General features: G+C 42.0%; 1 pseudogene; it reads right to left on the bottom strand.

Moving 5' to 3' along the window:
* Positions 1-4,375: 4,375 nt before the first annotated feature.
* LOC133758683 (group XIIA secretory phospholipase A2-like) lies at positions 4,376-5,062 on the bottom strand (annotated as a pseudogene).
* Positions 5,063-13,022: the final 7,960 nt, after the last annotated feature.

Below are 13,022 nucleotides of genomic sequence, written 5' to 3'. Positions count from 1 at the left end.
TCCAGCTGTCTGCAATGGCCTGGGAAAGCAGTAGAAGGTGGCCCAAGTCCTGAGGCCTCTGCACGCACGTGGGAGACCGGGAAGAAGCTCCTAGCTCCTGGCTTCGGATCAGTGCAGCTCCGGCCGTTGCGGCCATCTGGGGAGTGAACCAGTGGATGGAAGACCTCTCTTTGTCTCTCTCTCTGCCTCTGCCTTTCTGTAACTGCCTTTCAAAGAAACAAATAAATCTTTTAAAAAATGGTCAAAATATTATTATGCTTTTAAAGATCTATTTATTTATTTGAAAGGTAAAGCTACAGAGAGACAGAGAGAGAGAGAGAGAGAGAGATCTTCCATCCACTGGTTCACTCCACAAATGGTCACAGCACTAGGGCCCTACCAGGTTGAATCCAGAAACCAGGAGCTTCTTCCAGGTCTCCCATATGGGTGCAGGGGCCATCTTCTGCTGCTTTCCCATGCATATTAACAGGAAGTTGAATAGGAAGTGGAGCAGCTAGGACTCAAACCGGTGCCCATATGGGATACCAGCACTTAACCTGCAGTGGCTTAACCTGCTACACCAGAGCACCCCCCCAAAAAATCATAATTTTTATGTTCACATACAGTGAACATATGTTAAAGATTTTATTTAAATCAACATGGATACCTTGTAATAGTTCAAAAGAGAATCCCAAAAATAGCAGACCCATTTATAAGTCAGCAATATTTAAATAAAAATGCAAATAGAGACAAAAACGGTTTGTCCAAAAGGAGGTGGGACATAGGCAAGTCTAAACCTTACCAGAAAAAAAAAAAAAAAACAGAATTTGCATGTCTGCAGACAATTTAGTTGGCTGAATGGTAACCCTCCGAAAAGATGTCCACATCTTAATTTCTAGACCCTGTAAATGTTAACTCACTTGGAAAAAAGCTTCTCTGTGGACATAATTAAGTCAACGATTTTGACATGAAGATATCCTTCTGGATTATCAAGGTGAGCCTTAAATCCAATGACAAATATGTTTATAAGAAACAGAGATTTAACAGCAGAAGCAGGGGAAGCAATGTGACCATAGGAGCAAGGGCAGGCATATGACAGTCACAGAAATCAAGCACAGGAACGCCTGGAGGCACCAGAAGCCGGAAGGGGCAAGGAACAGAATCTACCCAGGAACTTTCAGAAGTGGACTCCTGACGACACCTGGATTTCTAACTTTCGGCTTCCAGAACTGGTGGGAAAATAAATGTCTGTTGTCTGATATCACTAAGTTAATGGTGGTCTCAAGAAATTAATGCACATTACTGTCGGGCACCTACAGTTTACCCTCTTGGAATCAGGTAACCAAGAGGAGTACTCTCAAGATGCCTGGTTTCCACTGAAGCATAGTATTCTCATGGATGCACTGCTTATAATAATTCTATTTCTCCTTCAAAGCTAAGCTCAAATGCCACCATTTGTTTATTAATTTCTATTACATATTCGTTCATTCTTCTGACTAGAATGAACCACTCTGCCAATAATTCCTGTTGACATTTTTGTCACATTCCTTAATTGTGTTTCCCAAGATGTTTCCCATCGGGGTACTACTGACAGAAGGCAATACTCAATGCACACTGAGGAAATGATGTTGAACAAGAGAGCTTCAGCCTGTGATGACAGAGGAGGAAAACTAGATGACTTCCAGTAGTAACTGAACGCTCTTTCTCTGGTAAATCTAAGCTTAGTGTGTTTTTTTTAAGATTTATATATTTGTTAGAAAGTCAGATTTACATAGACAGAGAAGGAGAGACAGAGAGGGGGGAGAGGGAGAGAAAGAGGGAGAGGTTTCATCCTCTGGTTCACTCCCAAGTTGGCTGCAACAGTCAGGGTTGCGTCGATCCGAAGCCAAGAGCCAGGAGCCAAGAGCTTCCTTTGGGTCTCCCACATGGGTGCAGGGGCCCAAGCACTTGGGCCATCGTCTACTGCTTTCCCAGGCTATAAGCTGAGAGCTGGATTGGAAGTGGAGCAGCTGGGGCTCGAACCGGTGCCCATATGGGATGTTGGCACTGCAGGCAGCGGCTTTACCCACTACACCACAGTGCCAGCCCCTGAGCTTAATGTTATAAAGGGGGGGTCTCACATCCTAAAGAGTTGGTTGCATAATAGCATGTGCCTCACATGTTCTAGCAGGAGGTTTGGTCCTTTTAGAAAATCAGTGTCTAAGGAAAAAATTGGAGTGCTGAGTTAAGAATAACTTTTCCTGTATCTTTCCAAGGATACATTTAAAGCAGATACAAATGAGTCTGCGCTCACAGTCTCAAGCTCCCTAGCTAAGTATTTTATAAAGGACTAGGTTTAATGGGGCAGGTGCTGTGGTGTAGTGGGCTAAGCCTCTGCCTGCTGCACCAGCATCCCAAATGGGTGCCGGTTCATGTCCTGGCTGCTCCTCTTCCAATCCAGCTTTCTGCTGTGGCCTGGGAAAGCAGTGGAAGATGGCTGGATCCTGAAGAAGCTCCTGGCTTCAAGTTGGTTCGGCTTCAACCATTGTACCCATTTGAGGAGTGAACCTGTGAACCTCTCAAATAAATAAATAAAAGACTAGGCTTTAAAAAAAAACATAGGCCTCTGGAGTCATTCATACATATGCACAAACCAGTGGATTTCTAATAGATCACACCAGGTATCAGTCCTGTAACAGTATCATCACCTTTGTCACAAATAAATCGATTCTGAAAAAAAGCAAGAATAACTTGTAGCTTTGTGCTAAGCCAGAGCCCACAAAAGATCAGCTGAACTCACGGAAAATAGTAAGACTCTTCCGGTTTCACTACATTGTGGATATCAAGGATGTTTTAAGAGTTTTAATGAAAATGCCTTGTTTGCCTTATTCAATTTTTTTGTTTTTTACTTATTTTGAGGGAGAGAGAGAGAGAGAGAGAGAGAGAGAGCGGGAACCTCCCATCCATGGTTCACTCTTCCAATGTTTGCAACTGCTGGAGCTGAGCCAGACTGAAGACAGGAGTGAGATTTCCCACATGGATGGCAGGACCCCAGGCACTTGAGCCATTATCCGCTCCCTTCCATGGTGAGCATTAGCTGGAAGCTGGATCACAAGCAGGGTAGCTGGGACTCCAACCTGGCATTCATACTTGGAATGCTAGGGTCCCAAGAGGCAACTTAACTGCTGTGCTGCACGCCCACCCCAGGATCCATACTTGAATATGAGCAGCCTTGCTAAGACTGTTCACTCTCTCCCCTGGCCACGAAAGGCATATACAATATCATAACTATCATTTGACAGGCCATGTTCTGCAGCTAATACTAATGCAGAACAAGAGACCATGGCAATATATCCTTGAATTGTCTCTGAAAATGAAACTGTTCTCTTTTTTGCATAAGAATATATAACTATTGGAATATACTTTTCCTTGTATATTAAGAATTTATATAAAAGGATGACTTTTTTATTCAGACCACAATACTTAAAAGGTTACAGGTTTTAAAATATCCCATAATCTACCACAGGGAACATGTGCTAGGAAATAAACATCAAAGCACACAAGCACATAAGTACTGTGATTTGCATTATGTTAAGACATAAAGATGGATTTTATAAAAAGTCCATCTTTTCTCCAATTCAGGCAAAGGTTATAGCAAAAAAACAACATATGTCACACAAGTGGTTCATAAAATGGGAGTGGCTGTGCTTCTGAACCTGTCACCTCACCATACCTTATAATATCTTATACTTAGGTATTCTGGGTTTTCCCCTAGAGGCTGCTACCTGAGGGCTCCAATTTTACAAGAAAAGCAGACATGGAAACCTGTCCTTGCATGAGGCCTAAAGGAAGTGTGACTTATTCATGTGCTCAGAGGGCTACAGAGAAACAGCAATCCATTATGTGTCATGAAAATAGAGGAAAAATAGATTCAGTTCCTTCCAGTCACAAATGTGTGTTTAAAAATTTATAGTAACCCAAGATTTCCCATATTTCTAAATCAAATAATATTGAGCAGACCTTATAATGGATTTCATATTTGATCATACTGTTTTGTAAATGTGGTTGTAAAAATTGTTACACACTCTTCTCTCCAAAAATTTTCTCCTTAACACACACCTGTTTTTGAGATTAACCAAGACAATCTGGCACCCGAAGGCAACAACAGCCAGGAAGATACCTGGGAAAGCTAGCGTGCCCTTCTCACAACCCCACTGTTTGTACTTGATGTTTTAACATCAAAATATAAAATCCTGTACAGTCTAAATCCTTCCACATACAAAAAAAGACATCTTTTTGCCATATAAACACTGGTTCTTTGATCACGGTTATTTCTTCCATCTTCATCTGTCACCAGCTGTCAGCCTTTTCCTTAAAGGTTGGGTTTTTTTTTTTTTTTTTTTTTTTTTTTTTTTTTTTTTTAGTGGCACATGCATGTAGCTGGCTGGCCATCCAGGTACGGTTCACATCCCAAACGTATGGCGCTGCTAAACAGGAGCTCCACTGTTGTTTCACGTACCTGAGCATGCTGAGCTAGTCCTAGTGTTTCCTCCACCTCCTTGGAGACTTTGGAGAAGCAATACTGGAACTCTTCATCACAGTCGTTCTTGCTTTTGCCACGTCTCATAGCACCTAACATGTTAGTTGCAGCACTTTGTCAGGGAAGGGATGCCAATGTTAAGATCAACACCAAACAACAGAGAGCCATATCCACTTGGCAGGGAGGGTTTATAACCATAATGGGGGAATGGCTTAGATCCGTAACCGCACTATACTGGCACAGCTGGTCCTCGCCTCCCAGGAAGTCCAGGGCGGCATTTGTGTCTATCGTGCAGACACTGTTCCTGACTGTCTTCAGGGTGGCCCTGAAGTCCGTAGTCTGGGCCTGCTCCTGGGATGCAGCAGCCTCGACCTGGAGGAGGAACAGGAGCTCAAGCACAGCCCACAGGAGCAGGGCCATCCACTTGGTGCTGGTTCCCTCTGGGGGCCCACTGGTCCCCAGAGCCTCAGTGCAGTGCACACTCCCACAGAGGCCCTCAGGTGCCCTAAGCAGGAGCTCCAGCCCTGGGCTCAGCCACTGCTGCCTCCATACCCAAAGGGTCATTTCTGAATATATTCTGTGGATAATTTGTTTCTTACTTCTCTTTACAGTAATTAAAATCCTGACTGGGGCCTGAGTTGTGGCATACTGGGTGAAAACCATCCCCTGTAACACTGGCACACCATATAGCCATGAGTTTGGGTCCCAGCTGCTCCAGTTCTGATCCAGCTTCCTGCTAATGGCCTGGGCAAAGCAGTGGAGGATGGTCCAAGTGCTTGGGCCCCTGCTAGATATGAAAGAACCTCCTGCTTCAACCTGGCCCACCCCTGGCTGTTGCAGTCATTTGGGGAATGAAAAGATAGATGGAAGATCAAGTCTCTCTCTCTCTCTCTCTCTCTCTCTCTCTCTCTCCCTCTCTAACTCTGCGTTTTAAATTTTAAAAATCTTTAAGAAAAAGAAAATGGTCCGTGGTGACCAACCTTTCCATTAAGCAATTCAATAGGGCCAAGGCCAACTCAGTTATTGGTTAGAACCAAGAGCTATTGAAGTCAAGGGTTTGATTCTATTTTGGGTCAGTTGGCTTCTCTCAGAAGAATCTCTCTCTTTTCCCCCTACTGTGGCCAGTGCCTACATCTCTAACAAATGCATGATCTGAAAGCTGGATGTGAGAACGTGAACACGAAAGCATAGACTCCTCTGTCTATTGGCAAGTGTGTCTGCTGATTGGGCCAGTTGCTCCATCTGCATGTGACTGTGAAACCTATCATCACTCAGACAAAGCCTGGACATAGTCTTAAATTTAAGGGAGAAGTTGAGATTTTTCATCCTGTTTCTTAAAATGTTCTTCAGATATTTGGAGAAAGGGAAGAAGTGATGATATTTCATGAATAGAGCCTAGAAAAAATAATTCAGTCCATTAAAAGACACACCATATTTTTAGATCATTCTGTTATCTAAGCAGGGACACGATGATAGAGAGGTTTTTATTAAAGTTTTTAAAAATGGGCAGGCACAGTATTTCCCCACACAAAGCAGGTCATCAATACTATTTGTTGGTTGAATGAATACAGTTAAGCTGAATCACTGGACTCCTGTTCTTGCCATGACAAGTGACTTCTTTTGAAGAACCAAGTTTTCCTTCTAATAGACTACACAATGTCTAATTGTGTTGGCAAGAAGGTATTTCTCTCCGTTTTTCTCTTGACAATCTCTTTTTAGTGGTCATTTCAGCTTCAATTTCCTCTCAAAGAGAAAGTGACAACGTGGCAGGATTCTTTCCAGCCAGTCTTCCCAGACATTATATGATTCCAGCATGGCAGAGAGCATATGGCAACCCTGTCTGTGGATGCCCCAGGTATGAGCAGCTGCTCTTGTGAGACACGTTAAATCTTTCTCAACAGATACACTGTGGAAAGAGAGGATGAGGGAGCAGAAAATAGGAGAGGAAATGGCTGGTTATTCCTTCTGTGACACTCACATTCCCATCTTGGATCCAGCTGGGGTTGCATGTTCTGTTCAGTGCATCAACTGTGCAGTTTCCCCAAGACTTGACTTTACACCCTCCCAGTAAACACTGAAGCATATTGCCGAATAGATGCACAGTCCACCTTCTTTCAATCTGGAAGAATAGCCAAAGAAAAGCGTAATGTGTAACATTATCTAGAAATGAGGAAGTGTCCACCTGCCATTAGAGAGCTACACAGAGGACTCCAAAGAAGAACCACCATGAGATAGAGAGAGGAAAATTGCTACATAGATAGTACATATTGATCATACCATACTATTTTATTCACACGCTTGTACAAGTGACCACAACATTTTGGCATCATAACACTCCTCTAAAAATATTTAAAGGCTGAGAAACACCCTATTCAAAATTCACCAGGGAGAAAAACATTAAGTATGAAATATCCATGCCTTATAAATCTCAATCATAGCCTTCAATAGGAATCTCTTGTTGCTGTGTGACCATCAGTACACTAGCTTCATAATGGAACTAACCTGTGAATGTCAGTAGGGGGATAGATGTCCTGGTGTTATCATTATATCCCAAAGGAATTGTTCTTCATGAAGCACACACACTCAATAATACATACAGAAGCACATTTAAATTAGACATTGCTAATACCAATATTCCTTTTCATAAAATTCTCACATGAAATCAGAATTGCATAAATAAATAGTATAACTATGGATAACTATACAAAATATCCCAAGATCCAGGACAGAAATAAGTAACATATGGCTTTGTTTTTTTTTAAGATTTATTTATTTATTTGAAAGTCAGAGTTACACAGAGAGAGAAGAAGCAAAGAGAGAGAGAGAGAGAGAGAGAGAGAGGGAGGTCTTCCATCTGACGGTTCACGCCCCAGATGGCCACAATGGCTGGAGCTGTGCTGATCCGAAGCCAGGAGCCAGGAGCTTTTTCCCGGTCTCCCATGTGTGTGCAGGGGCCCAAGGACTTGGGCCATCTTCTACTGCTTTTCTGGGCCATAGCAGAGAGCTGGACAGGAAATGGAGCACCCAAGTCTTGAGCCTGTGCCCATATGGGATGCCGGTGTTTCAGGCCAGGGCGTTAACCCACTGCGCCACAGCACCAGCCCCAACATATGGCTTTGAGTAGGGATTTTCTTGATAAAAATTAAAATACCAAATGCAATTGCTAACACTTTAAAAACTTAAAACATCTCTTCCTCTTCTTCATTATAGCAGCCTCATTCATTCTTGCTCATTTTTCTACTATTTCAGTATATGGTAATTATTCATTACCTGGAATTCCAGGTCTGGTGACACAGATAAAAATCACTGAGAGGGGCCGGCACTGTGATATAATGGGTAGTGCCACTGCCTGCAGTGCCAGCATCCCATATGGGCACTGGTTCAAGTCTTGGCTACTCCACTTCTAATCCAGCTCTTTACCAAGGCCTGTGAAAGCAGTAGAGGATGGCCCAAGTCCTTGGGCCCCCGCACCTGTGTGAGAGACCCAGAAGAAACTCCTGGCTCCTGGCTTCAGATCGGTGCAGCTCGGGTCATTGCAGCCAATTGGGGAATGAACCAGCGGATGGAAGATCTCTCTCTCTCTCTCTCTGTCTGCCTCTCCTTCTCTGTGTAACTCTGACTTTAAAATAAATAAATAAAATCTTTTTTAAAAATCACCAAGAAAAATAAAGGAATTGGTCTTATCACTGTTCTGCTTACTATAACTGTCTTTTTTAACAAATATTTATTTTTTAAAAATTGAATCCATTTTTACTACATTTCTATAATGCTTAGTAAAAATTGAAATTATTCTCCTTGTGAAGCAGAATCAATTTCACCTACAAAATGTCATATTTCTTTTGTTAATGAAGTTGAATTACCTCGAACTGCTGTATCACTTAATTCTAAATATCCCTCTCTTCTTCCTTGAGTCTCTCTCCCTGACCATTCCAAGACGTCATGTCCTCAATACTTATCAGTCATTTTTTGAGGCTTTTTCGAAGTTTGAGCTGGACTTCTGGTATAGTCCTCTAAGGTGAAATCTTCACCAGCTGCCAGCAGCTACTTACACTTACTGCCTTTACAGCATGCACCTTAGAGTCTGACACAGGACAAGAGAACTAGAGTTCTGAGCCACCAACACTGCCACATGGAGAACATCCCATGTGCTCCCTAGTCACTGCCATGGTGATAGAGATGTTTTGCTAGTATCTGAGAATGATCTGAGAATGAGAACAATGAGGGAGTCTTTATTTCCTCTCAACTTTGGCTTCAATTTGTGCTCAACTCATGCCACTAAAGGCGCTTAATCAAGTCTGTTAGTTTTTTATTTCACACTCATGGAGCCCACCACCATTCTCAAAGTTGAACAGGAGTATAACAGGAAATGTTCCCAGCCCCAGCTGCAGTCTGTGCCTGCAGCTCAAGTCCTGCACAGCATTCAGTCCAGCAAGCCTAAGATTCCTTTCTTCTAGCTGAGTAAAACTGGGAATGCAATAATACACCATGGGTAATCTAACAGAATTTTATTCCCAATGAAAAGGATTTGAGGTTTCTGTTATCTTTCTCCTGAGGACTTGCTATGGTTTGAATGTCCCCCAAATGTTGACTGCCCCCCAAAGTTCCATGTGTTAAAAGTTGGTCACCAGAATGTCATCACTGAGAGGTGGTAGAACCTCTAGGAGGTGGGTCTAGTGGAAGGGTGTTGGGTCATTGAGAGCGTGTGCTAAGAAAGTAGTTCTCATGTGACCTCCGCAGCTCTTGTGAGAGGGCTGTAATAAAAGCTTGTGTTTGGCCCCCCTAATCCTCTTTCACTTCCTGGCTCACCGTGTGATCCTTACTCTATGTGAGCTTCACAATCAGTGACTCGCTGTGATCCCCTCACCAAAGTCAAAGCCTATTGAAACCACAGAATTTGGACGTTGAACCTCCCTAGCCATGACCCAAAATGAATCTCTTTTCTTTATAAAGTTAGGTTGCCTCAAGCATTTCACTGTAGTAATAAAATAAAACACAAATACAGGAATAAACTGTTACTTTCCATATTTACAATTATTTCCTCCGTCTACAACAGAATTCAAGTTTCACAATCCAAAAAATTTTCATTGGGAGGCAAATAGGCTTAGTAGGCAATTTTAAAAAGCATTTTCCGGCTGGCGCCGCGGCTCACTAGGCTAATTCTCTGCCTTGCGGTGCCGGCACACCGGGTTCTAGTCCTGGTCGGGCCACCGATCCTGTCCCGGTTGCCCCTCTTCCAGGCCAGCTCTCTGCTGTGGGCAGGGAGTGCAGTGGAGGATGGCCCAAGTCCTTGGGCCCTGCACCCCATGGGAGACCAGGAGAAGCACCTGGCTCCTGCCATCGGATCAGCGCGGTGCGCCGGCCGCAGCACGCCAGCCGCGGCGGCCATTGGAGGGTGAACCAACGGCAAAAGGAAGACCTTTCTCTCTGTCTCTCTCTCTCACTGTCCACTCTGCCTGTCAAAAAAAAAAAAAAAAAAGCATTTTCTATTACATCCTTCTTTAATATATTAGGACTGCCTTGTTCTACAAATTCAAAACTTAAATCTATCTTCCTAGAACACCGGCAGGAAACTCCAAGGTATCTTGGTGTTTTCAATATTCTTTAATATTCAGAATAAGAAAAATCACATATATATGTGTGTGTGTGTGTGTATGAAGTGGAATTTTATCAGCTTTCTGAAGGTTTATGTGTTAAAATATTCTTGCAATATTTGAAGCAAGGTAAGGAATGATTTTTCATAGAGTCTAGGATCAGAGTCATGGAAATAAAAAGGCAAATGACATATTTTAAATGCTGTTCTTCTGCCCAAGTAGAAACTTGAGTTCAGAAAGATTTAACTTAAGCCTTTGAAATTGACCTGCAGCATTTCCTGGAGTATGTCTGGCATGCAGGAAGCATTTTTTGATTAAAGAATGAATGTAGAAATCTATGTGAAGAGGCAAAAGAGCTACTCTTGGTACAGACAAGAGACTTCTCAGGAGGGTGAAAACTGCCTTTCTCTGCCTTCTACTCAGGTTTCATATGTTAAGGTCCAGTACTGAGAAGCATGACCTTCTTTCTCAACCTCCTCCCTGCAGTGATCAGTGGTCATTTCTTTCCCTTTTTTCCCCCACCCATATACAGTAAATTTTAAAGTAATCACCAATCATTAAAACTATAGTATAACCATTGATTTCACAAAGTTATAAACAAAGTTTTACAAAACTCTATTTGCAGCAATACTTATACACACAGGTATTTCTTACTATGTTTTCTTTTTCTTTTTTGTTTGTTTTTTGAATTTTAGCTTCCACATATAAGGGAGAACATGTGGTATTTGTCTTTCTGTGTCCTGATTATTTCACTCAACATGAAGCCCTCCAGTTGCATCCATTTTGTTGCATGCCATGGTCATTTCAACTTCCAATTTTGCCCAGAAGAGCAGCATAAAATGCTTGTACATTCTTAATCACTTCCCTGAATACTCTGGAGACAGAAACAGCTTGGAGTAGAGCCCACAATTACATGAGCAGGAAAGAGCAGCTACTCTGGAAGAGATGCCTGCCTCCCTCCCAACCCACTCACAGCAAAGAGAGGACAGAGAATCAGAGAGGAGTGTGGTAAGAATCAGAGAGTAGAGTAGAAAAAGGAAGAATTTCTTAGTCCACTACTCTACACTCATTCCCATCTCTTTTTTACCTGGAATCACATGTACTCTGTGTCCCCTGTTCAGGGAATCTGGCAAGACCACCCCTCAAGACCTAACTCTTCCCAAGAAACAATGAAATATCCTGCCAAATAAATATACAGCCCTTCAGTCTGGACAGATGGCCACAGAAAAGGCTAATATGAAATTTCCAGGATTGGAGACAGAAATTCATAGCATATGGCTTTCATCTGGGCTTTTCCAGGTAAAACTATACCAGGTATGATTCTAATTTGTAAACAACTTTCAAAATGCCTTATTTTTTTTCACTTTCTCATACCCCCATCCCTACATCATCATCTTGATAACATTTAATGTTGCAAGTATGTGTTTTCATGGAATTCTAGATATGGCTTAGTTGATGAAATGATGGAGAGAAGAAAAGGAGAAATCTATTTTTCTACAAATTACTGTGATTTCTGTAATGTTACAATGATTTGTTTTATGTCATTATGTGTCTTGGGGTTGGAGCAAATGCACTGGTCAGCTAATTGAGATTTAGAATGTTCATTCCAACTGAACTTAGTCTATCTTACAGAAATCATCAAATTAGATTACTGTTCAAAATTTTTAGTTACTTCTTTGCCATGTTTCTAAAACACCCATAAATCTATATATTTCACTTATTGATATATGTATTAGTTAGGGTTCTCTGGTGAAACAGAACATGTTTATTTTGCATACAATCATGTCCTACATAATGGCATTTCAGTCAAGGACAGACCACTTATATGACAGTGGGCCCATAAGAGTATAGTGTAGCTGAAATATTCATATCAACTAGCATTTTTACTGAATCTTTTCTATGTTTAGATACATAAATACTTATTATTGTGTTATAGTGGACCTGTGGGGTTTTCTAAAATATAAACAATAATAATTTTAAAAATCTCAAATTAATCTTGCCAGTGCAAAGCTGGTCTGCTCCAGGTAACTTACAATCTCCTCCACTAGGCCAAGTAGTCACAGGTAACTTTTTTTTAAGATTTATTTATTGAGGGTCGGTGCTGTGGCATAGCATCCCATGTGGGCACCAGTTCAGTTTGTGGCTGCTCCACTTCCAATCCAGCTCTCTGCCACGGTCTGGAAAAGCAGTAGAAGATTTAGCTATTGATTCGAAAGGCGGAGTTACAGAAAGGGAGAAGTGGAGCCAAAGAGAGAGAGAGAGAGAGAGAGAGAGAGATCTTCCATCTGCTGGTTCACTCCCCAAATGGCCATAAAGCCAGAAGCCAGGAGTTTCATCCCAGTGTCCCATGTGGGTGCAGGGGCCCAAGCACTTGGGCCATCCTCCACTGCTTTCCTGGGCCATAGCAGAGAGCTGGGTAGGAAATGGAGCAGTCAGAAACTGAACTGGTGCCCATATGGGATGCAGGTGCTGCAGGTGGTAGCTCCCACTAAGCAACAGTGTCCGCCCCATGGGTAAAATGTATATGGCAGTTTTCTTGGGAAACAACATAAAAAAGACCAAAAAAGTTTTTGTTCTCTTCTACCTACAGATAACCTCAGTATACAAGGTGATATATCAAAAACTTCTTGATTTGCTGCACATGTCAAACTGAGCTTGCTTATTGCCTATCTTTATCTAGAATATGAATCCATATGGGATTGTGTGTTTCCCTCTTTTATTCCCTTTTCTTTTCTTCTATCTTCACTCAATTTCCATGTCCCATTCTTGCTGTTCTTGCTAAAGTTTTCACTGGCAATTCAATATGGAAAATTTAAATGCTTAGAGGCCTAAAGACAGTGACAAACTGGGACACTGAATTATTATCATGAGCAAATAGTAAGTCCCTCAAGGGTACTAGTTTTTCTGAATGTAAAGAACACAAATAATCTAAT

This window comes from Lepus europaeus, chromosome 4, assembly GCF_033115175.1.
Source record: "Lepus europaeus isolate LE1 chromosome 4, mLepTim1.pri, whole genome shotgun sequence".
In the NCBI taxonomy this organism is placed as follows: domain Eukaryota; kingdom Metazoa; phylum Chordata; class Mammalia; order Lagomorpha; family Leporidae; genus Lepus; species Lepus europaeus.
This window is presented reverse-complemented; position numbering and strand designations above follow the sequence as displayed.